The 27,995-nt window shown below is 31.3% G+C and overlaps 1 protein-coding gene across 1 annotated transcript in view; it reads right to left on the bottom strand.

Annotated features, from left to right (window-relative positions):
- Positions 1 to 27,995, bottom strand: part of Teh1 (tipE homolog 1 phospholipid transfer protein) — a 66,935-nt gene that overhangs the window by 26,772 nt on the left and 12,168 nt on the right. The window lies entirely within an intron of this gene.

The following is a 27,995-nucleotide window of genomic DNA, read 5'->3' as shown; positions in this document are numbered from 1 at the left end:
GGAATTTAGGGGTTTACGAATATAGGAATCTAGCGATTTGGTAATATAGAAATTTTAAGACCTAGAAATTTTGTAACGTAAGACTTTGTGAATCTAGGGATGTCGTTTATTTACTTGTTCCTAATTTCATATTAAGCGTGGATTATACGTGAGTATGTTCAGTGTTAGACGGTATAGTTATTGAGTAATGAGGTTTTCTGAATAACTAGTAATTGTAAGACTAGTAGTGATATTGTTAACTGTCTACAGATTTTGCAACTTTGAAAATAAGGAACGTGAAAATTAGGAAACGTAAGTGTTTGGAAACATCGAGAGTTGAGAATCTAGAAATATGGGAATGTAAGGATTTGCTACTACAGGAAATTGGAGATTTAGAAATTTGATAACGTACGAATTTATAGATACAGATTTGGGAGCTTAAGAATTCGGGAATGTAAGGATTTATTGATAAGCAATTGGAGATCTTGAGATTTAAAAATCTACTAAATCTTCTCTACGAGAAACTATCAAATTTAGAAAATTCGAAATTCAAAAATTTTTAACTTGGAAACTTGAAAAATGTAGTATTTAGGAATATAGAAATTTAAAATTTAGTAATTTGGGAAATTTAGTATTGAGGAATATAGAAATTAAAAATTTTGAAATTTGAAGGTTTAGAATTTAAAAAAGTTTAAATAGTAAATTTGGAAATTTGATAATTGAAGATTCAGAAATTTTGAAATTTAGAGAGTGAAAATCGAAAATTAGAAAATTGAAACAATGGAAAATTTAGAAATTTGGAAAATGGGAAAATGGGAAATTTGGAAAATTTGGAAATTGAAAGTTCAGAAATTTAAAAACTTAAAAATTTGGAAACGTAGATATTTGGATGTTCAGTTATTTGGAAAGTTTGAAATTGATACCTTGAAAATATAAAAACTTTGAATTTTCATTTTCCCCAACTTCGTCAAATAATTAAACGACCTCATCCCATTTATAAAAACTTTCAGTTTTACAAAGTTTGTTGATTCAATTGATGATGGAATCGAACGCGATTCCATACCGAATGGGCTCTTCCGTTTTTATTCTCCTATAATTGCATCCGCTTCCATTTTAATTTCACGGAAAGCAGCAGAGGAAATAGAACGCCGGGGGATTCGCTCTAATCCAACTAAGAGACTGCAAAATAAATAGCGTCCATATTTTTATTCCCTTCATAGCGAAGGTTTTTGCAATTTGCTATTTGTTTCATCTCCCATGCGTTAGTTTTTCTTCTTTAATACAAAAATTCTCCAACTCTTTTTTCCCCTTGATTCAACATCAGTTGCAAATGAACGAAGCATAAAATAAGCGTTTGAAAATTGCATGATTTTGAGGGATGCATTTTTTTGTGGAAAATTCTACTTTGCGATTTATCCTTTGAAAAAGTATTCTGTAAACAGGGAGGTTTAATTACAAAATTCTTTTGATCTCAGTTTTTCAAGTATGTCGAGAATTTTTAGTGCAATAATTCAAAAGGTATATATACAATATTTATGGTTAATACACGTACTAATAATAAAAATCAAAGTACGTTTTAATCGCTTTTGAATTTATTATTTAGAGTTAGATAAAAAATTATATTATGTATTTATTGAAAATAAATATTTTCCAGACAATTCTGATAAATCCAGTGAATTCATATTTCTACATAAGTCTTTTAATTAAGGTTATACACGTAACTAAATTATTTAAAATAAATATTCATGCTAATTTTTTGCAACAATCTAATAGTTTCATTTCGTTACATATCACTTAAAGATCATTTTCATAGAAAACAGTGAACAATGTGCATATTTTTAAATAAACGTATATTGCAAAAAATAAATTAAATATACAGTAAATGTATAATACGATCAATAAATACAAATTGTATTAACATGTAAATATACATAATATATTTATAATGATCAAATGTATAAATGTTCAAGATATTGCAAAAGCTTACTAATTTCATGAACGTATTCAAAGATATAAATTTTAATAAACACGTATCAGTCGTAAACTGTATAGATTCAGTATAAAACAATCTTCCAAGCAATTTAACAATTATTTCCTCGCAATAAGTCGCAGATCGAAGGAGAACCATTTAATCTTTAAAATAAACGAGTCGTAAAGCATTCGACAAACAATATACATGCAATATTTCGTATTCTTTCAGAATATTCATTGAATCGAATAAATCTCGTGGCATATCGAGATTAAATGTTAAGCTCGAAAGATTTCATTGTCTCCATTGTGCCGGAAGTTTCTATCTGGTGCCCTCAGACAGCCATTATAATCCACGGTCGTTTTCTGTTAGCGAAAGAAACTAAAGAGACAATTTCTCTAACGATCTTTTGATAGTCGACATTAACGAGAAATCCTCTTTCTATTCCACGAGCCCTCTTCTGCTGGTTGCCAAAGTAGCCGGGGAATAAAAACGAAACTGCACGTGCCGGTGAATGTCTGAAGTCATTGAACAAACCACGAACGGTTTATTCATAAGCTTCAAAATAATCATACAACAAAGTAATCGAGAGAGGAATACTGAGGTTTGAGGATTTCCACATTTGCATATTTATAGATTTAGAAGTTGATTTCAATTTTCAGGTTCGTTAATTTTTAGATTACTAAATTTTTTAATAATTTAGATTCTCAAATTTGCACATTTCTATATTTCCAAATTCAGAATTTTACAATTGCACATTTCTAAATTTCCAAATCCAGAATTCTACAATTTCCAAATGTACAAATTTCTAAATTTATAATCCAGAATTCTATTATTAAACAAATCCCAAAATTACTAATTCTAAAATCTTCAAAACTACAATTCTTCAATCACTACACTTCCAAATTTGCAAATTTCAAAATTTCCATATGCAGAATTCCATATTTGCACAATTCCCAACTTTAAAATTTCAAAAACTCCAAGTTTCCAACTTTCGAATTCCCAATTTCCAAATTTCCAGGTTTTAAAATTCCTAAATTTCCAAATTTCCCAATTCCTACAATACTGTTGTATGTCCCTAAATTATAAAATTTTCCAATTAGCATATTATCAAAGTATCAAATCCGTCAATTCCCAAATTCACAAATCCCTAAATTACCATAATAACAAATCCCAAAATAACTGCAGTGACAAAATTCTAAAATCCCCAAATTCCAGAATGTCTAAATCCCCAAATTCCCACATCCCCAAATCCCGAAATCCCCAAATTTCCAAATCTCCAAGCCCTTAAGTCACCAAATTCCCAAATTCCCAAACTCTCAAATTCCCCAATCTCTAAATCCCTAAATTTCCACATCTCCAAATCTCCAAATTCCAAAATCCCCAAATCCCCAAATCCCCAAATCCCTAAATTTCCAAATCTCCAAATCTCCAAATCTCCAAATCCCTAAATTTCCACATCTCCAAATCTCCAAATTCCGAAATCCCCAAATCCCCAAATCCCCAAATCCCTAAATTTCCAAATCTTCAAATACCGATTTTCCCAAATCCCCAAATCCCTAAACTTCCAATTTTTCAAATACCCAAATCCCTAAATTTCCAAACCTCCAAGTCTCCAAATCGCCAAATTCCCAAACCACCAAATCCCCAAAACCCCAAATTCCCAAATTTCCAAGTCCCCAAAGTCCCCATGTCTCCAAATGCTCATATCCCAAAATTTCCAATCCTCCAAACTTCCAATTTCCCAAATTCCCAAGTATCCACATTCCCAAAATAGATTCCTATTAAAATCTCAATCTACCCATTATTTCCAAAAAAAATCATATCCATCTATTACTTTTAACCTCAAGCAACAAAATCGTTCGAACAAGCAATCAAACTATACCAAGAAATTAATATAAAAGCTCCCCATATAACAGACACGCAATTTCCAAAAAGGCAAAAAGAAATCCAGGCCTTCGTTGCAACGAACCAATTGTCTATAAAGGTCGGCGATAAAACGGATCGATATCGCCAGTTTAAAGCAGGCTGCATCGAGGAAGCGAAAGAAAACTGGCATAGTTTGCCCGTTCAATGAACATAACACTTACCAGTGGTGCATTCTCATAATCAAATTAGAAAGGCTTTTCATTTTCGTGGCAAAGTAGCCGTGGAATAAGAACGTGGACGACGCTTACAGGCGTAGAATTTGCGAGCGACAAGCTGTCGAAATGTGGACGGAAAAAAAGCCACTCGAGCCGTCCACTTTTGCGAGAGGGAAAAATAGAAGCTTGCATAAAACAGTAGACTCGGTAACGTGGGAACAAGAATTTTTTCCGCACGCGAAATAATCTAATAAATATGTCGGTTCTGACGTTAATCTACCTACGTGTGTACACATGACGCAAATAAGTTGTTACAATAATTGATTACACGTTTCGTGTTAAACTGATATTTGTGTACCTTGCGTTGAAAGTTGATTAATTCGCGCTTTTCACCGGTGGAAATATTTTTTTTCTTGATTAATTTGCTTTTGTTTTGTTAATTTTGTGAGGAAAGGTTCACTGAAAAATAATTACCTTTTCTGTGTTTTTGTATGTTCTTATCGTAAGGAATTCTGATTGTTAATCATAGTCGAGAATGTATGATTCTTAATGGGTAATGGCTGAATGGCTGAATGCAATCAATTAAAACAATTTTAAAATGGGACTTATTTTAAATGAAATATATGAGATAATAGTATGGTTTGTTCAAAATGGTTGAATCGAAAGAAATTCTAAATGAGAAATTTATTCTTCCTAAAAGAGAGTCAAACGACCAATTTGCAAATTTTAAATAACAATGATAAACCAACAATTATGTCATTTTCTTATAAACCGTAATACTGAATAGTAGGTTATTAACTTCAGAATGGAAACAGGTTAGAAGAATTTATTTCTTCTAAACCAGATTTCCAAATTTTCAATTTCTTTATCGAAAAAGCATATAATGGCCTGAAAAAGAACCATACTGTTAACATAATAATTACTTAAGACACGCTTTTATTTACAATAATTCAATTATCCTCGCAATCGATTTCTCCTAAACCGAGGTACCTAATAAAACTTAGTTATTAACTTCAAAATCGGAAGAAATTCCGGGCGAGGAGCTTAAAAGGGAACCGAACGATCAATTCATTTGGTTAAAATTGAAAAGATCATGAACTCGAGTACGATTGTTAATCCGTTTGACAAAAGAGAAGAGGAAGTTACCATTCTCCGGAGGACTTTCTGATAGCCGAGTTAGAGCGGATGCTCTCGACCTCATCGCTTTTTTTTCTGCTTCGTGCCAAAGTACCCGAAGAATAAAAACGAAGTGCACACGGTCGTGAATGTTTAAGGGTGCTGAAACACTAAGTGGCGAGGGCAAAGCGCATTCCTAACGCCTACAACACGGTGTACAGAGCGTACAGATGTGCAATGAACATACAGGCGCGAATGAATCGTTTCGAGACGAACTTTTGTCAACGAGATAGAATTTTATAGTTCGCGTGGGTCTGAAACCATTTTGAAAGAACGTTAAGGGGACAAATTTTTATTATTGAAGATTAAAAATATGTTTCGTTTTGAAGCTCATGAGAGATGTATTGAAATCTCGGATATGTGGAACAAATGATTGAAATAGTTTGAATGTTAGGGAAAAGCCTTTTCTTGTGTTTAATAGGATTGACAGTTTATTTGGGCAATGTGTTAATATATACAAATATAATATGAGTATATATAATAGTAGATGATTATATGTATTTGTATGATTACATGTAATAGTAATGTTTATATGTAAATAATTACATATGTATATAATTATATGCATGTACATATATGATTAATATGATATGAGTATGTGTAATAGTAAATGATTATATGTATGTATATGATTGCATGTAATAATCATTCTTATATATAGATACTTATATGTATATAATAATAATTATATGCATGTACATATATGATTAATAATGTACACTAATAATATATACATACAAAAATTTATATATATACAAAATTTATTTTGCTTCAAATTCAAAAATATTTTTCACAGCTTATTTTTGTAACATGACATTCCAACTTAATTACAAAATAAACATAAAATTTCTGCAGCCTCTAATTGATTTTACTTCTTTAAACATACTTTACTTTTTCGTTAAGCATATTTCTTTGTTTTTCATAAAAAAGAAGGTTATGTTGGAATTCACATTAGCCATATCGTTTTGTTTATAAGTTCTATATTTTTCATAAAAAAGAAGCTTGTGTTAAAATTTAACGTAGACCACGATTAACCTATTTTTTAACATACTGTATATCAGTGTAACCTCACACTTCCCATGAAGGTGACCGCAATGCTAGCAACTATTTAAAATAGTTTGTAAACTGCAATTTGAAATAGTTTGTGACAGGGAAATTGTAGTAACGTAAAGTTACGATGTAATTTATGTCAACCTCATCAGATATTAATTAAAATTTTCCTAACGTGCTCGTTAAATTCCGTTGTTAGCAAGAATTCTTTGGTGCAAAATATAATCTTAAAATCCTTTTACTGTTGTAATTTTTAATCATATTTTTCATAATTATTATCTTAAACTATTTTTTTCATATAATTATAATTAATAATAATATTCATGCAATTATAATTGTGTATTATAATCTTTATGTAATTATAACTGTATGTTATGCACTTTTTATAATTATACAGGTTTGATTTTTTATTCATCAAAATATTTTTAATAATACGTATTTTGACTTTCTATTTATCCAAATATTTAGAAACCCCTCGTGTACCCTCCAGTTTCCAAGATATTTAAGAAAATGTATTTTCAGCCCTCAACTTTGAGGGTTATTTTCACCCCCTCAACATCAACGGATATAAAAGAAAACGTGTCACATAACTTTCGAAAATCGACCGCATATGTAAATTCCATTAAAATCCACGTGTAACGTGCAACTTTAAATCCATGTATCGTAGTATAAGAATAGTTACATGTTAAATTTTAATAAAAAATCATCAACAAAATTTAGACGTCATAAAACTTTGCAAAAAGCGCACTTAATTCCACCTAATAAATTACAACTTCAATTGACAAGTATGATTTTTAAACTACTGTACATTCTAATAATAATAAATGCAACAATAGACAATTCTAAAATGTAATTGCACAAAAATATTGCATTACATTTTGTATTATTGTATAATAAGTAATATAATATGAAATAAGTAATACTTCTAAAGAAGACTGTTCTTCGAAAAGTGAACAATTCGTACGATTTATAATACAATTTCTCCCACGTATATTCCCCTTACGTGTTATCGGAAAAAAAGAGAAAAAATCTTATAAACCATTGTCTCATATCAGATTTCCCTTCATTTTTCTCACCGCATTTTATTTCAACTCGATTTTCCCGTTTTCCTACAACCCTCCTCGCTTCCTTTTCTTCTCAGCTACCCTTCTTCGACATCTACCCCGATCGATACCATTTTCCTAAGTGATCTCGTGACACGTGAAGATTATTCAAAAGTGGATTACATTTTTGTCCTTCCTTGACTGCTCTTTCCGATTCAGGTTGTCGCTATTCTTATCTTCTTAAGTATTACCAAACAAAAGAACAAATTTCAGTTTGAAAAGGACTAGCAGTTGTATAATATGTCAAATATGTGACATAAGTACTAATATTAGAGACATTAATTATTTTTAATACATAATTACATATACTACTTTTGAGTTTGGAGATTTGCATGTTTGGTAATTTAGAAATGTTCAAGAATGTAGGCATGTGGAAATATAATATATTTAAAATATAGGACCTAGAAAATTTAGGCTTTTGGCTATTTGGGAAAGTAGAGATTTTGGAGATTTGATATTTGGGACTTTGAAAACTTAAAAATTTTTGGATTTTGAAATTTAGAAAGTTAGAAGTTCAGAAATTCTGAAGTTTAGAAATCTAGAAATCTAGAAATTTAAAGATCTAAAAATCTAAAAACCTTCAAATCTCCAAATCCCCAAATTCCCAAATTCCAAAATTCAAAAATTCCCAAATTCCCAAATTCCCACATTCTCAAATTCCCAAATTCCCAAATCCCCAAATTCCCAAATTCCCAAATTCCCGAATTCCCAAATTCCCGAATTCCCAAATTCCCGAATTCTCAAATTCCTAAATTCCCAAATTCCCAAATCCCCAAATTCCCAAATCCCCAAATCCCCAAATCCCCAAATCCCCAAATCCCCAAATCCCCAAATCCCCAAATCCCCAAATCCCCAAATCCCCAAATCCCCAAAACCCTAAATTTCCAAATCTTCAAATACCGATATCTCCAAATCCCCAAATTCCCAAATTCCCAAATTCCCAAATCCCCAAATTCCCAAATTCCCAAATCCCCAAATCCCCAAAACCCTAAATTTCCAAATCTTCAAATACCGAAATCTCCAAATCCCCAAATCCCCAAATTCCCAAATTCCCAAATTCCCAAATCCCCAAATCCCCAAATCCCCAAATCCCCAAATCTCCATATCCCCAAAACCCTAAATTTCCAAATCTTCAAATTCCCAAATCCCCAAATTCCAAATCCCAAATCCCTAAATTTCCAAACCTAAAAATCTAAAAATCTAAATCCCTATAGTGTTAGTATTATTACCTATAGAGTATTACTTTTCACCCCCAATAACAACCCCGTATCTCTACTTCCCAACCTAAATAAAATACAATCAGCTGTTACAAACATCGTTATTTTCTCTCCCTACGAAATGTGGGTCCCCCATATTATGAATCAGCCTGTACCCGCACCTCAGATTCGGCAAATACCAAACACAGACTCGTCTTTTCCACGATTTCCTTGAATACTTCAAAGAATTGACCTTATCGCTGCACAAACAGCTCGCGAGCCTTAACAGTCATCTTTGAAGAGGAAGCTCGTCAGTCTACTTCCCATCAAAGCCCTTTCGCGACAAAGTTCAGCGATACTTTTCTCTCTCGTCAATCGCTCGCTTGTTGGCCGCTCAGACGACAAGCGAGTCGATCGATGAGCCTCGTTTCGCCATCTGTTCTTCCGAACTACTTCCAAAGTCGATTCACTGTTCCACACTTGCCGCATAACTTACTTGAGCCAGTACTCGAACTGCATTAGGGGCATTTTTACAGACAGCCACCTTTACGGAAGATTTACAGCGACGAAATGCAGAACGAGGAAAGAGGTTAAACTTGTTAATTCGCTGAGCTCTAGACGGATTACTCAAGTTTTTTCTTTCAATCGCCTTGGGATTTTTAACTCTTCAAAGACGCTGACTACGTCGATTTTGATCTGCACGTGGTAATAATTCGTGGATTAAATTTGCTATTTTCTCGATTTTATCGGTTTTAGGAACCTAAATTTTGTAACTTTATGTGAGGTTTTGCGGTTTTATGCTTAGCTGTGTGAAGTAGTTTAAAATTTGCTGTATGAAGTAGTAATTTATGACCTGCTATATAAATAATTTATAATTTATTGTATAAAGAGGCAAATCACGAAGCTACATATAATTATGTAAGTATTTATATTATTAATGCACGTAATTTTATTTTAATATTCATATTAGATGTTATTATACTTATGTATATTTGAATTTAAGGAGATTTGAAGAAGCTTGATAATTCCCTTTAGAAAGTTAAAAAATGCAAATTCTAATATTTAGAAGTTTAAAAATTTCCAAATTCCAAATTTACTTCCAAATCTACATTTTTAACAATTTTTAACATCAAAAGTTGCAAAATTCTTAGAAATTTTCAAAATAAAAAATTCCCAAATTGGAAACTTCATGAACTTCGACTTTATTTTAGCTTCATATGTCAAAGTAAAAGTCAATCAATTTTATGTATTTATTTTTCAAGCTCCTATGTAATCATACGTAATATTTAAGAAATCTTGTTCGCAGTTTAGCAAACAGTCTCTGTTTTTCCATTCTAAAAGAGGTAGGAGATTTTCTGAAAACAAAGGAGCTCGTTCCGCAATCTCTCAGAAGGTATTGTTTTTCCTCGAATGTGAACCAGATGGTGTTCGCCAAGAGTCGTCTTAATAAAATCCGAAGGAACATGTTTTTCTGTTGGCATGATCCAAGAAAATCGGACGATAAGTCAAATCCCTGAAAAGAAATCTAATTTACCACGCTCGCTATCAACTGATCGATAACTGGTAATGTTTTATGCTAAAACGCGGAGATGAGTGGCACGAATGCATCAGTGTCGAATAATTAGCGAACTTGGCAAATTGCCTTCGTTCTTATGCAGAATTCAGAACGATTCCTTCCGTTTCGGATCCTTTTCTCGGTTGACCTTTAGATCGCTTCTTTCTATCGAATTATTAATCGGGGACTGAGTGAGCATTCATAAGTCATTATTATTAAGTATTCGTTTGATTTTAACTTGGAATCTGTAGTCCGAGTTCTGTGCCTTCATAAACGCTTTGGGTTTAAAGTGCCTTGCAATTAGACTGTTCTATATTTCAGTTGGAAAATGTAGCGTTAATTTGAAATTTTATGAAACTGTAGGGATTTGAGTAATTACTTTCTGTTGAGGAAGGTTGAAAATTTGGGTATTTGGGATTGCGTTGTTGGATTCGTACTTTTCAAATTTTCGAATTCACAACTTTGCAAATCTCCACACTCTCAAATTTCCAAATTCACAATTCTCAATTTTGCAAATTCCCACATTCTCAAATTTCCATAGCCACAATTCTCAATTTTGCAAATCCCCTCATTTTCAAATTCCCAAATTCTCAAATTTCTAAGTTACAATTTTCAACTTTGCAAATTCCCACATTCTCAAATTTCCAAATTCACAATTTTCAACTTTGCAAATCCCCACATTCTCAAATTCCCAAATTCTCAAATTTCCAAATTCACAATTCTCAACTTTGTAAATCCTCATATTCTCAAATTCCCAAATTCTCAAATTTCCAAATTCACAAATCTCAACTTTGCAAATCCCCATATTCTCAAATTCTGTAATTCTCAAATTTCCAAATTCACAATTCTCAACTTTGCAAATCCCCACGCCCTCAAATTCTCAAACTTTCGAACCCTCAAACTCTAAAACTCTCAAACTCTCAAAATCGCAAAATCTCAAACTCACAAACTCTCAAATTACTGAATATTACTGCAAATTACAGGATACTGAATTAAGTATCCAGACTTAAAAAGTACCAAATCACTTGCTCACTAAACTTGAAAACTTGTTACTCCTAATTTTCCAAATTCCCCAACACCTTTCCTAACCTACAAATCACAAAATTCTGAAATTTTCACACATCTATCCTCACAAACCACCAAATCACTAACTCTCCAAACTTAAGAATCTAATATTTCCAAATTTCCAAATCACGAAATTCCTATATGTTCAAACTATAATGCCCAAAATCTCTCATCTCATTTCCCTAAAAATCTCAAATTCTCTCATACTCTCCTACATTGAAAATGTAGAAAGTTTCTTAAGAAAGTTTTCTCAAAATCATCAAATGCCTAACATCAAAATCTTTCGAATTCGATTTCACTCCCAAAATCAAGCTTGCAACCATAACCAAAAACAAATTGACACTGTTAAAAGTGATATGTCTCCACCTGATACGCGATTTTATAATTGACAGTCTGATACGTCTGATACGCGGTTTCATAATTGACAGAAAAATTGCTATAAAATTGGTCGATAACGAGAAAACAGAAGTTCGAAGGCAACGATAAACTAATGGAGCGATGGTAACTAGTCCGTGCACCATTGTGGAAAATCGATATATTAGGCGGAGATTAATCACCTCGAGCTGATACGCTGTCCCGGAACCTGTTTGTCTGATATCTTTAGTGTGCTATACTAATGACGGCGTTTTCGTTTAGATTCCTTGGACAAGGTCCAAAACGCTTGAGCGGCGTGCTTCATTTTCGCAGCTGTTTGGTTCCATAATGAAGAATGATAGGAGTTTCAGTTTCTTTTCGGTAGATAACAAGGATTACATTTATGAGAGTGCTATTTGCGAATTAAATCGAAACACGTGTATCGGATATAATGTTAAGAGTATTCTCGTGTTCTGCATAGAAGGAATCAATCTTTTACCTTTTCGCTGTTGAACTCAGAAATTTCGGACCAGTCTATTTCATTTTACATATATTTCGTTATATGTGTCTTGTTAATATACAAGTTTAATATTTTATATAATGTATACATTTTATGGATGTATATCTTACATATATTTTATTAATACTTTCAGAACTATTTTATACTATAATAAGAATTTTTAAAGGTATGAACATTTATTTATTACGTAAAAAATTTTCTTTTTGTTTAGTATAAATGACAATTATGGGTGATTAATAAATACCTGATTAAAGTCAGATAGGAATTAAATATTATTGAATTATTTATGAATTTTATATGATCCCAAACTTGCCATTTTGTTATAAATTGCATAAATAATTATTCTCTTATTGTGTGGTTTGTAAACATTGTGTATTATTAAATAGTATCATTGTATCATTGTATCATTGTATCATTGTATCGTTGTATCACTGTATCGTTGTATCATTGTATCGTTGTATCATTGTACCATTGTGCCATTGTATCATTGTGCCATTGTACCATTGTATCATGGTACCATTGTATTACGATACCATTGTATCATGGTACCATTGTATCATTGTATCATTGTACCATTGTATCATGGTACCATTGTATCACGGTACCATTGTATCATGGTACCATTGTATCATTGTATCATTGTACCATTGTATCACGGTACCATTGTATCATGGTACCATTGTATCATTGTATCATTGTACCATTGTATCATGGTACCATTGTATCATGGTACCATTGTATCATTGTATCATTGTACCATTGTATCATGGTACCATTGTATCATGGTACCATTATATCATTGTATCATTGTATCATGGTACCATTGTATCATTGTATCATTGTATCATGGTACCCTTGTATCATTGCACCCTTGTATCATTGTACCACTGTATAAATTTATATTGTATCATAGTATACTACATATTGTATTTATTGTGGATGAGTTAAAACATTTCTTACGATTCAACCGTAATTATAAAACACAAGTAAAAATGGAATGAAACGAATGTTGTAATATGTTCAAGCAACATTTTACTCGAAATTAAAACTTCCTCAAATTTTTCATAATTCTGATGTTTAAAATTGTTTGAAAAATGTTTTTAATGAATCCGCAGAGATAAAATGCAATGAAATTACGCATGTACTTATGGTGAACAAATAATTTTCACGAAAACCAACTAACACGGGTTGCACAAGGTGTTTTCACTACAATTAAACACAATTTCGCAACATATGCTCGAAGAAATGATTAAAAGCGACCAATACGTCGGAGTTTGTAATTATTAAAAGCGCTCGACTGTTTCGTCAAAGCAAAGATAAATCCACTTTACATCACCACTTGAAGTTTGACCTTATTTCCGCGGGATTAAAGTTTCATTTATCGAATGAAGGCACTAGCTTCTTGCGACCTTGTATGCACTGGCTCAAGTGCAAAGGGAACTGTATTCTCATCTGTTTCGCATTCGTCAATGAATTATTAATTCTCCTGTTTCAAATTATACATTCTCAATTTTGCGATTTATTACAGTATTAATGCGATTGTAATTGAATTCGAAATTATTCAAAATCGTTCAGAGTTAATGGAGTGCATAAAGTAAGTGCACGTAATTGTGCAATATTATAACATACGATAATCACGTATGAATTAATAATAACAGGTATAGTTCCTTCCAAAAAATTGTCTGAATGAAAAATATTTAATTTATAAAATATTGCAAATATGTAACATAATATACCTTTGAAATTTGCGTTAATAAAAAAATTATTATTGTCTTGGCAGAATATGAAAATTCAATACTTCTTTGGAAAGGTTTTTGCTGATGAATTTTTATAATTCAAAATATTATGAATTGCAGTAAAATAATTTCTATAATTCAAAATATTATAAATTATAGTATGTTATAATTCAAAATAAAATAAATTATAATAATTAATAATTATTATAATTACATAATTTTTCCCCAAACAAGTATATTAAAAAGTATATGTTTATTAATATTTTCATATTAGTCTATTTATATTTTCATTAATATTTTCATATTAATCTATGAGAGTAGAAAACAAAATATTGTATCATGGTTGAAAAAATCCACGCAGCGAAGAAAGAAAAAACAAAAGCGTAGTCGAATTTGTACAAAGGTATTTCGCGTATATTTTTCGCCAAATTTTACAATTTTACGAACATACACGAAAAACCCGTAAACGAATTCAACTCTCCTTTGTCTTCCTTTTGAATTTTCCATCGCACGATTTTCTAGCCTCGAAGCAGAACTCCCTTTTAAACTCGTAAACAGTGGTGATATAGAAATAATAATAAATTGAAGAACGATACCGAACAATGATTCAACGCAAAACCAACAACTGATGTAACTCGAGCGGAACACATCTCTCCTGGATAATTTTAAAGCGCGAAGAAATGAACTCGACGAAGAAATGGCGCCTCTTGAGAAGGACGGAGCCGTGACCCGCATTTCGAGTTTCACATTGTTTCTAACACAGTAGCCCTACTTCGTTACAGACCGATCGACAACAAACTCACCAGGGTTGCGTTGCAATATCACGGAAATGTTTTCTTCGAGGCTGGGGAACGACAGCACGCGGCGAGAACAAAGCCACGGTGTCACGGAAATTTCAATGGGGACTCGTTAACCCATATATTCATCTTCTTGTTAGCTCCACTGCATTCATAATTCGCGCGGAAACGCGTAATTTTTATTAACTTTGTGAGTAATGAAAATTGTCCTGTACAAGGCCTATGAAAGTTCGAAAATTAATATGTCTTCCTGCTGGCTTGATTGCGTTCGTGATTCACGCGGGAACATGCCATTTTTAATAATTATGTCGAAGTTCGAAATTTGTGTTGTACAAGATTTATAAAATTTTACAAAGTCACATATCTTATTAGTTTGACTGTGTTCATAATTCATGCGAAAAATGGTGATTCGTATCAACTCCACGAATAGTGAAAATTGTCTTCTACAAAATTCATGAAAATTTGAAAACGAAAATGAAAAATTTGATCCATAAAAATTAGACTGTATTCATAATTCACAGTACAATCATAATTTTTTATTAATTATAACAAATAATAAAAATACAAGATTCAGAAAAAATGTGCAAATAGCAGTGAAGTTACATAATAATCAATATTTAAATTCAATCGCAAGCGTATTAAGTTTGAACTTTATAATACTTAATACATAATTTACGTTTAAATAACGTATATGAATATATTCTTTTATGAATATCACAAATATTGTTCCTGTCACATTCATTATTATAACAATACCGCGTATGACAAACCATATTCAATCCTCTTCTTTAAATTAAAGGATTAGCATATAATATCCTTAATAATCGATATTATACTGCATCCGACAACCCATCGCTGTTTCTATTATGTTAGTCAACGTATTAACGTTCTTAATACGGAATCCTTGATTGTCAGTTGGATCAAACAATAGAACAAAGTGAAATTCGGGTATTGTTCCTGCATGGATTTCAATCAGGATATTCCGCAGTGGATGCTGTCCGTAATTTATGGAATACAATGTTTAGAGAAAATAGAGATAATGGATACACAATACCCTGTTTATTTGACGAATTTCGATCACAGGAACCTGCAAAATTAATTATGTTCATAAACTGTATAATAATTATTAATTAAAATGCAGAAATAAATATTTACTAACTATTAAGTAGAACTTATCATTTTTAACGAATCACTTGAACGTTTTTATTAGCAGCTAGAGAATTTGAAGTTTTCATGTGTCTAAAAAATGACCTATTTTTCGTCTTCTATGAAAAAGGTAGAAGCAATGATTAGACCAATAGAACTTTTGGATCAACAGAAAACTGCTTGCTTCAAAAGTTACAAGCTTCACGGCAATATAACGAGAGACAACTTACAACAAAATGTGTCAAACAGAAGTCGTGCATTTTTGCACCTAGAACATGATCCAAATTGCCAAATTGCCAAATTCCCAAATTCCCAAATTTTCAAATTCTCAAATTCTCAAATTCTCAAATTTTCAAATTCTCAAATTTCCAAATTACTGAAATCCCAAAATCCCAAATTCTCAAATTCCCAAATTCCCAAATTCCCAAATTCTCAAATTCTCAAATTCTCAAATTTTCAAATTTTCAAATTCTCAAATTCTCAAATTTCCAAATTTCCAAATTACTGAAATCCCAAATTCCCAAATTCCCAAATTCCCAAATTCTCAAATTCTCAAATTCTCAAATTCCCAAATTCCCCAAATTCCCCAAATTCCCCAATTCCCAAATTCCCATATTCCCAAATTCTCAAATTCTCAAATTTCCAAATTTCCAAATTACTGAAATCCCAAATTCTCAAATTCCCAAATTCCCAAATTCCCAAATTCTCAAATTCTCAAATTCTCAAATTTTCAAATTCTCAAATTCCAAATTTCCAAATTACTGAAATCCCAAATTCCCAAATTCCCAAATTCCCAAATTCCCAAATTCCCAAATTCCCCAAATTCCCCAATTCCCAAATTCCCACATTCCCAAATTCCCCAAATTCCCCAATTCCCAAATTCCCACATTCCCAAATTCTCAAAAAATCTCAAATTTCCAAATTTCCAAATTACTGAAATCCCAAATTCTCAAATTTCCAAATTCCCAAATTATCAAATTCCCAAATTCTCAAATTCCCAAATTCCCAAATTCCCAAATTCCCAAATTCCCACATTCCCAAATTCTCAAATTCTCAAATTTCCAAATTTCCAAATTACTGAAATCCCAAATTCCCAAATTCCCAAATTCCCAAATTCCCAAATTCTCAAATTCCCAAATTCCCAAATTCCCAAATTTCCAAATTACTGAAATCCCAAATTCTCAAATTCCCAAATTCCCAAATTTCGGAATTTCCAAATTATTTAATTAAATTCCTAAAAATTTCCTAAACAATGATCCTGGAAAAATATGGATTTATAACAAGAAAGCCAAGATGACCTTGAAGTGACCTTGAAGACGCCCATTAAAAAATTAGTAACACTATTAGACTCACTCGAGATACGAAAAGACACTGTTTACAACATCATCTTAAATGGTACACCGCGTATATCAACTTCATGAAAATTCACTTATTTCAAAGGTACCCCGTATAACAGAAGTTCGCAGCGATTCATCAACCTACAAAGTCAGAATGAAGCAATTAGTGAAGCTCTGTTTGCGTTATCTCCGGATGTTAAATCGTCATCAAAATCCAGGAACTTGCCTACACGTCTTCCACGACCCATCCATTATCGGATGTTCGAAATTCCCGGTTGAAAAACAAAAAGCAGCGTTAATCCGAATTAACGTTGCGCCATCGGTCTCGAGCAAATCTCCGCCGAAAGTAATTAAACTACAATCGTGCCTAACAGCGGGGCCAGATAACTGGCTCCATGGTGTTCGTACCATCTGCAACTATGTCGAAACTCGATGTGGGCGGTAGGTTTCGTTGGCGAAACCGCATTTCCCTGTATGCAGGTGCAGCTGCACGTGCAAATGCGCGACCTCGAGGCCGCACCGTCGGACTGATTCAGTTTGATCGAAACCGTAATTTCGCGGGCTGGGCACACAAGCCCTCAACTGTATATAGGGAATATCGAGTGGCTCGTATTGTAAGGTGTAATATGGATATGGGCGAGAGGAAATGGAACGCTCGGATCTGGAACTCGCGCTTCTTCTAAGGGGTTTCCGTGGGGTCGTTACTGAACAGGTTCGGACGACTTTCGTGTACAGTCGGGAGAAAATCTGACTTCTTTAGGGAAAATGCCGACTAATGTGGAAGGGGTTTTTTACCAGTTCATTTTTGGGGAGTTTATATTTTTATGGAGAAACGAAAAGAGAATGTGATAAGTAGTTTGGATTACTATGTCGCATGTGTTGGTATATGGATCGTGTACCATATATTGTATATCGGGCATCGATATCACATACCCTTCATCATATGTCGTATATCATGTATTCTATATCACAGACCGTTCTATCATGTATCGTATAGTACACATATACCCCACAATTTTTCAATTTTCAAACTTCTATATTTCCAAATTATCAAATTATCAAATTATCAAATTATCAAATTATCAAATTCCCAAATACTCAAATATCCAAATTTACAAATCTTCCAATTCCCAACTTCCTAAATTCTCAAGTACTCAAATTCTCAAGTACTCAAATTCTCAAGTACTCAAATTCTCAAATTCTCAAATTCTCAAATTCTCAAATTGTCGAATTTCCAAATCTCCAAATCCCCAAATCCCCAAAATCCCCAAATTCCCAAATTCCCAAATTCTCAAATTCCCAAATTCTCAAATTCCCAAATTCCCAAATTCCCAAATTCTCAAATTCCCAAATTTCTAAATTTTCAAATTGTAGAATTTCCAAATCCCCAAATCCCCAAAGTTCCCAAATTTCCCAAATTCCCCAAATTCCCCAAATTCCCAAATTCTCAAATTTCTAAATTTTCATATTGTAGAATTTCCAAACGCCCAAATCCCCAAATTTCCCAAATTTCCCAAATTTCCTACATTTCCCAAATGCCCCAAATTCCCAAATTCTCAAATTCCCAAATTCCCAAATTCCCAAATTCCCAAATTCTCAAATTCCCAAATTCCCAAATTCCCAAATTTCTAAATTTTCAAATTGTAGAATTTCCAAATCCCCAAATCCCCAAATTTCCCAAATTTCCCAAATTCCCCAAATTCCCAAATTCTCAAATTTCTAAATTTTCATATTGTAGAATTTCCAAACGCCCAAATCCCCAAATTTCCCAAATTTTCCAAATTTCCTACATTTGCAAATTTCCCAAATTCCCCAAATTCCCAAATTCTCAAATTCCCAAACTCCCAAATTCTCAAATTCCCAAATTCCCAAATTCCCAAATTTCCAAATTTCTAAATTTTCAAATTATAGCGTTTCCGAATCCCCAAATCCCCAAATTTCCCAAATTTCCCAAATTTCCCAAATTTCTCAAATTTCCCAAATTTTCTACATTTCCAAATTTCTCAAATTCCCCAAATTTCCAAATTACTAAATTAATTTTCTAAATGTCTAAAGTTTCCTAATAATCCAGTTTTGCACGTGACTGTACAGTCGATTTCAAGCTTTCTTTTTTCGAGCTTTAAAGGAATTGGTTCGAGAGTCTAATTTATGGATGTTCTTCTTTAGTCTCGTAAAGTCACTTCTTATCTACTAATTTCTAATCTACTTAATAATTGAAATAGAAGTTACTTCCTCGTATTTTCATTCGTAGTATACGACGCGACGTAAATAATACATAAAAATACTTATAAAAATAGGAGTAATATGAATTGGTAATAAAAGAAGAATCTTGGAGTCAGGATTCAAGAAGATGAATTTCAGGATCTGTGAAGACTATCCGGATTAAAATGAATCTAGGAAATGTAGAAAAACAGTAATTAAACAACTGAACTTTTCATTTAATTAACGTTCAATTCGTTAATTTTGTAAGTCTGCCAATTTGGGTACAATATAACTTTTATTTCTTTGGCCAACACTTTAAACACTATCGGATAATAAACATATATTATCTCAAGAAAAAATTTGTCTATAAGTTTCATTAATCTATAAGTCCTATTATTATTAAATTTCTTAAAACATACTCTTAAATATCTCACAATAACAAAAAATAAACTTCCTCCACTGTCAAAATAAACTGTGTAATAATAAATAAATTTTATCTAAAATAAATAAAAAAATTTTAGTATCTCGCAAAAATATTATTATATCTTAATATTTTATTTATTAAAATATTAATAAGCTTTGAAAAGGTGCATCAACGTTAATACCCTGTTTGAGGTAAGAACTCTTCTCATTTTCACTCGTTAAACACCATGTTCTTCTGTGTTGTTTAGGTCGAGAACACACCGGGAACAGGCTGTTTATTGCCGGGATAATGTTAATCAAAACCGCAAAGCGCAACGGAAACCAGACAAGAGTGGATTCAGTTATAAAGTTAGACTTGCCACAACTTTTCATCCGTCTGTTTGATGCTATCCCTTTTGTATTCCAAAGTTATTACATCTTTATTGCGAGTGTTCTGGAGAGTTAGAAACAACGAAACCTCGCACTTGTAGTAGTAGACAAGTTTGTTTAAAACAGTTGCTAGCTGACTCGCTTCGTTTCTGCCTCTACTTTGATCCTCAGAGACGTTAGAACGTTATCACCTTGCGATGGTGATCATTTGAAACGTACTTTATTAATATCACACTTTGTAAATTCCGAAATTTTTAAATTCTTACATTTCTAATTTTAAATTTTCTAATTTAGAGTTTTCAAATCTTTAAATTCTGAAATGACCAAATCTTACATTTCCTAATTCTAAATTTTAATTTTAGACTAAAGTTTATAAAATTTAATAAAGTATATTTTGATAATAAATTTTAATTTAGATTAAAATTTTATTCTAAATTTTAAGGATTTCCTAAATCTTGAAATTCTGAAATGACCAAACCCAAAATTCCAAAATTGCTAAAACTAAAAATTCTTGAAGTTCCAGACTCCTTACAAAATTTCAAAGCTTCAAAATTTCCAAATCCCAAATATCAAAAATCTCTTATTTGGACCCCTACATTTCGGAATTTCCAAATCCCAAATATTAAGACTCCCCTATTTGAAAATCCCACGTTTCGAAATGACAAATCCTAAGTATGACAAATCCCTATATTTCACAATTTCCAAATCCTAAATATTAAATAATCCCTTATTTCAAAACCCTACCTAAAATCCTACCTAACCCTACCTAAAAATCCCACATTTCCTCCTTTTCTACTCCCAAACTTCCAAACGAAATAAATTTGTAAATTCTCCAATTTCCACATACAATATTTCCAACTTCCAAAAATCCACCTCCCAAAAAAGTTTCCAACTCTCATCGAATCTCGTTCATAAGAGAGAAACTAATTTCCAGCGGCCATAGACTTCTCGCAGCTAACGTTCATAAGCTAAGAGATTTTGCGTATACATCCAGACGGAATAACGATCTAGAAAAACACGTCTGATGGTCTCGTCGATTAATCCGAGTCTGATATATTTATGACGGACCAGGTTACTGGCGCTGGTTCACTCTCTTTCCTCGCAAATATCCAGCTAGTGTTCCTCTTCTAATACCATAGCGATACACTGCCAGCAACCGCTATAAAGATGACAAACGAGCTACCGTAGAAAAATAACAAGCCAGCTACCGTGATGAGACCGGAGGATGCTCGGCAAACGATTGCACGACGTTTAAAATGGGCATGGCTCGACTTTCAGCCTAGAAATCACGACCTCTTTCGGTTGCACGATGTGTTGGCATCACGAGCGAATCGTGTAATTCGTAGCTCTTTTACGAGCATGTCTGCTCTTCCGTGTTTGTCCCGTTATTTCTTTGTGTTGGCCAGGTTTAGCGTAAATTAAAAACTGTGCCAACTTCGTCTCCCTTTTTTCCTGTTGGTATTAGGATATTAAACGGAACTTACCGAGGGAAATATTTGTCATGTATTCATTGGAAGCATTTTTGACGACTCGTGATTAAAATGTCGATGAATAGTGAATTACTTTTTGGATGCAGATAAGTATATTATCTACAGTAGATAATAACTGATGATCATCCTGGTTCCCTCTTAAATAGCTGCATAATACTTGATGATTATGCTAGCTCATGGAAAATGGCTACATGATGCTTGTTTATAGAAAATTCCTACATAGCTTTCATTAGTATATCTGTTAGTATATGTCAGTATATGCAATACAAAATGGCTGATGTTTCAGTCAAAGCATAGATCAAAATGAAGTTCTCTATCTTTCTATTTAAAACTGAATCAAAGCGAAGAATTATTGGTACTTTAATACAATTGAAGAACAGCTGATGAACATACGAGACTATTAAAATAATTTTCAATGAGAATGAACTGCTACAATGAAGTCTACTTTACTTTCAATTTAACCTCAGCAACTTCTTCCTAGATACTTCATGTTTTAATAAAGCAATACATACTATGATTTGTTTAAAAGTATTTAATTTCTGATTTGTTTAAAGTCTATAAATGTCTAAAGATTTCTATAGATCTCCACAACAAGTGTCTGGACATATCGAAGTCTCCAGAACAAATGTACATAGTCTCCAGAATCTCTACTTCTGAATTTGTCATCTATAAATATTTCTATAAATCTACTTTCGACCTATAGCAGTTAGGATAAAATATGGAACCATGAATCAAAATTTACCACAAGAATCCCAACTTGAATATTTTGAACAGTTCACTATTCTAAAAGATATGTACAAGTTTAGAAGACGTTTTTAGGTCTAGTTGTTGAATGTTCTAGGAATAAATCGGTCGTTTCATCGATAACAACCTATTACATTCCACGAGCTTATATAGTTGGAGTTTCAAGGTTGAACGATTATATCAGCCTCTACTCTAGCTTTATGCATTGTATAAACGCTGAGTCTGGCGCAGCAGCGTTAATGTATTAGTTATTTTCGCTGAATAATTTCAGCTAGGATGGAGATCCACCAGCGAACAGTACGTCAAAAAGTCAAAAGATACTGAATGTGGCCTCGGTGACGCAGTGGCCCGTAATGGAGCAGGCTCGAGTTTTCAACCGGGACCGCGAGTGCTTGCTTTTTCGCGATACCGTATAACAACATGCACTCGCCGCTGATAAGATGAAAGTTAAATTAGCATCTTTGTTAAGTACGAAGTTATAAAACTCTTGAGATGGATATCAGGGTTCGTACGTAAATAAATTTGCCCTTGAACCAAATGAAACGTGCTATACATCATTCGATCCAAATACATCTCAGATTCAACCCCTTGAACACATACATTTTCTAACATTTGCACAGGCTGTTACATTCCAGATTAATTGAGAAATTAGTCATTTCATTTAATGTACCATTTGTGTCGATGTGAGAGTAAATTCGTTTAAGACTGCTCACCCCCTTGTCATACTTTGACAACAATCATACTTTGTGATTCACGACGATCTGATAGTGCAAACGTGATATATCTCGTGTTAATAATACGCTGCAATTCGGAGTTTAAGTGCAATTGTAATTTGTACAGTCAACACTCACTAAATACAAAATTGATGTGATATTTTAACTTTGCATTGGTTTTAATGTTGCAGTGGTAGACGGTTCTGACTGACGCACCTAACAAATAATTCGTATGACAAAGGATTAATAAATGTACTGGAAAAAGAGATGTGCAAATTTAAAATAAATGGAATAATGAATAATTGTGTATGTAGCATTTCAAACAAGAGATTATTGAAATACTGCACTCTTTATTATTAGAAATCAATACATGAAAAGCAAGGTTTACTGTCTTTTTAAAATGTGGATTAATTTTGAAATAATCCTTTTGATAAAGGAATTAAATTTTGTAATAATTCTGATAAAGGAATTCAATTTTGTAATAATCCCTTTGATGACAAGAATTAAACCCTGCTGGACAGTGTGACTGATTAAAATACAATTCGAAAAGGGAAATTATTGGAATAATCAATTTTCCATTATTAAAAATGATGAGACACCTGATATTAACTCTAGTATAATCAAAGTTGGATATGTATTTGTTTTGAAATATTGAAATATTCTAAGACTAATACAGTAAATTGCAGGGTCATTCTGACCAACCCCTAGAATTTGAATTATAGTTTAATTTAAATAACAATTCTTATTAAACCTTGCAAAACTAGTAAAAAACACTTGAACTTAAATTAATGAGTGGAATTAAAGGAAGAAAAGGCTGAATCTTCGTACGAACAAAAATAACATAACACGTTTATTAATTTGAAACAATATTTTATTTCTCCTTATTTTCAACGTCTTCGCTGTTCAAATAATTAATTAACAAAAATAACTTTCAATTACAAAGATTCGTAATATTTTACATTTATAACGTTCCTCGTGAAAATGGAACTATTCAGAACATTAGATGCTATCGATATACCGTACCACGCTATAGTAGGTATCGATTTAGTTCACTTGAAAAATTGATAGCATGCAGTCGTTAGTATGACAAAAATGAAACGTAACGGAACAGAAGTAACATACTATTGTAAAATACGAAACGAAATTTGTTGAATTAATATAAAATATGTATTATTTAAAAATTAGTTGCAAGGATGTTCAAGATCGTAGTCCGCCATTTTGACAGATTTTAGTGAATTTATGTACACTGTACAGGATAAATCACGCAATTAAGTTAGGTTATATTTGTAATTTAATTAAAAGTAAAAGGTATTGATGGATTTCTTTAAAATTTCGCTTTTCGTGAATACATTTTTTTTTATTAATGCAATGATGCGGTTAGAAAATACGAATGCGCGTTTTAAGAATAAGATGACATATTATGTGTTAGATTTTATTACTTTATATTTGTTTCTCTGCATTACCATGGCTTTAAATAGGAATTAAATTGTAATTAATTATAATTCAATTATAAAGTAAATAAGATAAGTTTGTTTAAATAAAAATTAGTATATCTAACAAATAGTATTGTTTATAATAAAATATAAAATATCATATTATAAAATTTACTATTAATTTGAAATATTTTATAAAGTGCTTTTTCAAATATTTTCTTTTTTGGACATAATTTTAAAATAATCAATTCTTATAACAAAAACACATTGTTCTAAAAAACGGTGCCTTAAGAACGTTATATTTATAAAAAGACTTGAAATGAATTTGTATGATTAAAAATTATAATTTACACATATAAAAAAAATGGTGCATTTTCTAAGTGCTAAATTTTGCTTATAAAAAATTGAAGGCAGAAAAGAATAAAATTGTACACCACTCAATTTTCTACTTCTAACTAAATTCAAAATATAATTCAACCCATTTGCGTGATTCATAATCAATATATACAAGAACTTTGAAATTACGCAATTCTGTTCCTTCAAATGTGAAGAAATATCTTAGAAAAGGTCGTTTTAATAATTTTTTAAATATAATACCTATAAAAAATCTAAAATCTATTATTTTGACGAATACGATTGTTTTTATAAATTTTTTTCATACCCGCTTTTTTAATTCATTTTCCTTAATTTTACAAAAACATTGTTGCGTTAGAGTGTTGTTATACAGCCATAAAACTTAATTTAACATATTCACTGCCATGAAATGGTTGCATACAATGCGGCAAATTTTAATAAAAACTGTTAGCAACATAATTATTTTGCTAATTTCTGTTATTAATAAAGTGATACTTTCGATAGTTCAATTATTATTGCAAAGAGAGAAGAGTATATTTAAAATAGTAGCAATATTTCCAATTCTCTTCTTGTTTTTATTTTATAATTAACATGTGAGCTGCCATAGCGTTAATAATCTAAAGTACAAATTTATTTTTGTAGATTACTTAATATTTTAAAAAATTGATTTTAACGTACTAATTAGTACAGTAAAAAAAAACGTTAAAATATTAATTATGAATATATTGAATGCCATGGGTGCCATTAGTGTCAAAAAATTAATTTTTTATTAATTCTAAAAATTGAAAAAATATGAATAGTAATATTAGTAAATAGTAGCGTTATCACATTAGATTATAATAGTATAACATAGAAATCTGAAAGCTTAGATTCGAATTTTTTAATTTAATGACTCTTATTTTTAATATCTATTTACAGTTTCGATATTAATCCATCTTTACTGCGGCAGTTAAGAAAATTTCTGCAGTTTTCAATTCCAAACCCTCAATCAACTATTCCGCCATTATTCTAATTCCAGAATTTGTTATTAACCATTACAGCTTTATTATTAATAATTACACAAATCTGGCCATCCCATTACAGTCAATTAATAATCAACTAATAATCCATATTATACTGAGCAATTCTATTGTGACAATCAACTTATTTTGTGATCAACGAGGCAGTCAACATGTCAAAAAATATAAGCGAAACAATATTTACAATAAATATTACAAGTTTCCTTGACTCGATTTCGATAATCGTAGGAAGACTTTTAATTTAAATATAGTTGTAATAAATATTCGCAGTCGATTTAGCTCCACTCTGAAGGCAGTTTTTCATAGCATCGAAATAATATATTACAATTCGATATTTCTTAACTATCAAGTACACCTTTGAACTTTTACTTAAACAAAGAAATAAATAATGAAGAAACGATCAACTATGTTGCTACATAGGAGCATTAAGCACGAATACGCCTGTAGTTATTAATACAGTCAGCAAAATTTCATAGGTCACAAGGTGAACGAAAATGCGAAACAATTTATTACAATTACAGAGTTTAAAAATAGTTTGAGGTTAGCGTGATGTCGATACTGGCATATCAGATGTACATATCTAATTGAAAATATGGGTAACAAAAGTTTTTTAATTTTGTAGAAAGTGTTAATAATATTCATTGCTGATCATATTAATATTTAATCAATTAAATGTTAGGTTAGGTTAGATTAGGTCAAATGTTAAGTAGATGTTTTTAAATTTTGTAAAAGTGTTAATAATACTCATTGCCGATCATATTAATATTTAATCAATTAAATGTTAGATTAGGTTAGGTTACGTCAAATGTTTAGTAGTACTTTTTAAATTTTGTAAAAAGTATTAATAATATTCTCTGCTGATCATATTAACATTTAACCAATTAAATATTAAGTTAGGTTAGGTTAACTGTTAAGTACCAGTTTTTAAATTTTTCAAGAAGTGTTAATAATATTCACTGATAATCGTATTAACATTTAATCAATTAAATGTTAGGTTAAGTTAGGTTAATTTAAATGTTGAGTAGTTATAGTTAATGTATTGAGTACAATTTTTCAGTTGTACTATTAACAATATATCAAGAAAAAGTAGAATTAATATTAAGCAGAAACTTTTGATGAACAAATTTTTGACATAGACATTTTTATTAATGTCACAAAATTTTGATTGCAATTGCTCGAACGAAAACATAGTTTTTTTTCAAACAACTTAATGTTATATGCATAAGATTTGTTCATTTTTTGAACTTGTGAAAATAAAGAAATTCCTCTGACTGTATGTAACAGCTTTTCTCAATGCAGACGTATTTAGAAACTTATGGGATTGAAATTTCATGGAGTCCATCAGTGGACTTAACGGTGAGGGAAAAAACCACCCTCAAAATGACGAGAGAATTTAAGAATTGTTTTCTCAAAGTATATAAAATACTACTTTTACAGATACTTATTAAATTAAAACATTGAATATTCATTGAATTGTTTATGATTTTAAATATTGATACGTACAAGAATTATACATTTTTCGTAAAAAATTTAAACTTGTTAATGAAATATCTGAATATTTCGAAAAATTTGTGAAACAATGAAAAATATAGTACTAGAATTGAAGATAAAAATACGAATTAATGAAAATTAGATCATTATACAATTTTGTTTTTGATTTCAAGTCAGATCATCACAAACTAATAAACTTATTAATTATTTATTGTTTTTATTTATTGGTGCGTAGTTTAAAAATGTGATTTATTCAGAAAATATTTTGCTTACTTTATCAACGGATGAACTATGAAAATTATGATCATAAAAAAATTACAAACATTTGATAAAGTGAAAAACCATTTACTGTATACAGAAAATATTTAAATTCACGAGCTGTCTACTTTTTAATATCAAATTTCCTCGTATAAGCAGATTTATTCAAAAAATAACGTTAACGTATTAATATTCAAAATCATAAACGCGTACCGTTATGAATATCTGTAAAATTCTCATATTTTTTACACCTCAGAGAAAACTGTTCTTAAAATAATCCATCATTTGTGAACCATGACTTTCCTCCTCCTAAACACCCTGAACAATCTTATAAGCCACTAAAATCCAACTACTCCATAAAGTATGTTACTATAACTAAACACTAGAAAACAAGAACACGATTGTTATTAATATAGTTTCTTAAAAAACTAA

Source organism: Megachile rotundata, chromosome 9 (genome assembly GCF_050947335.1).
Source record: "Megachile rotundata isolate GNS110a chromosome 9, iyMegRotu1, whole genome shotgun sequence".
Taxonomy (NCBI): domain Eukaryota; kingdom Metazoa; phylum Arthropoda; class Insecta; order Hymenoptera; family Megachilidae; genus Megachile; species Megachile rotundata.
Note: the sequence above shows the minus strand (reverse complement) of the source record. Positions and strands in the feature narration are given on the sequence as shown.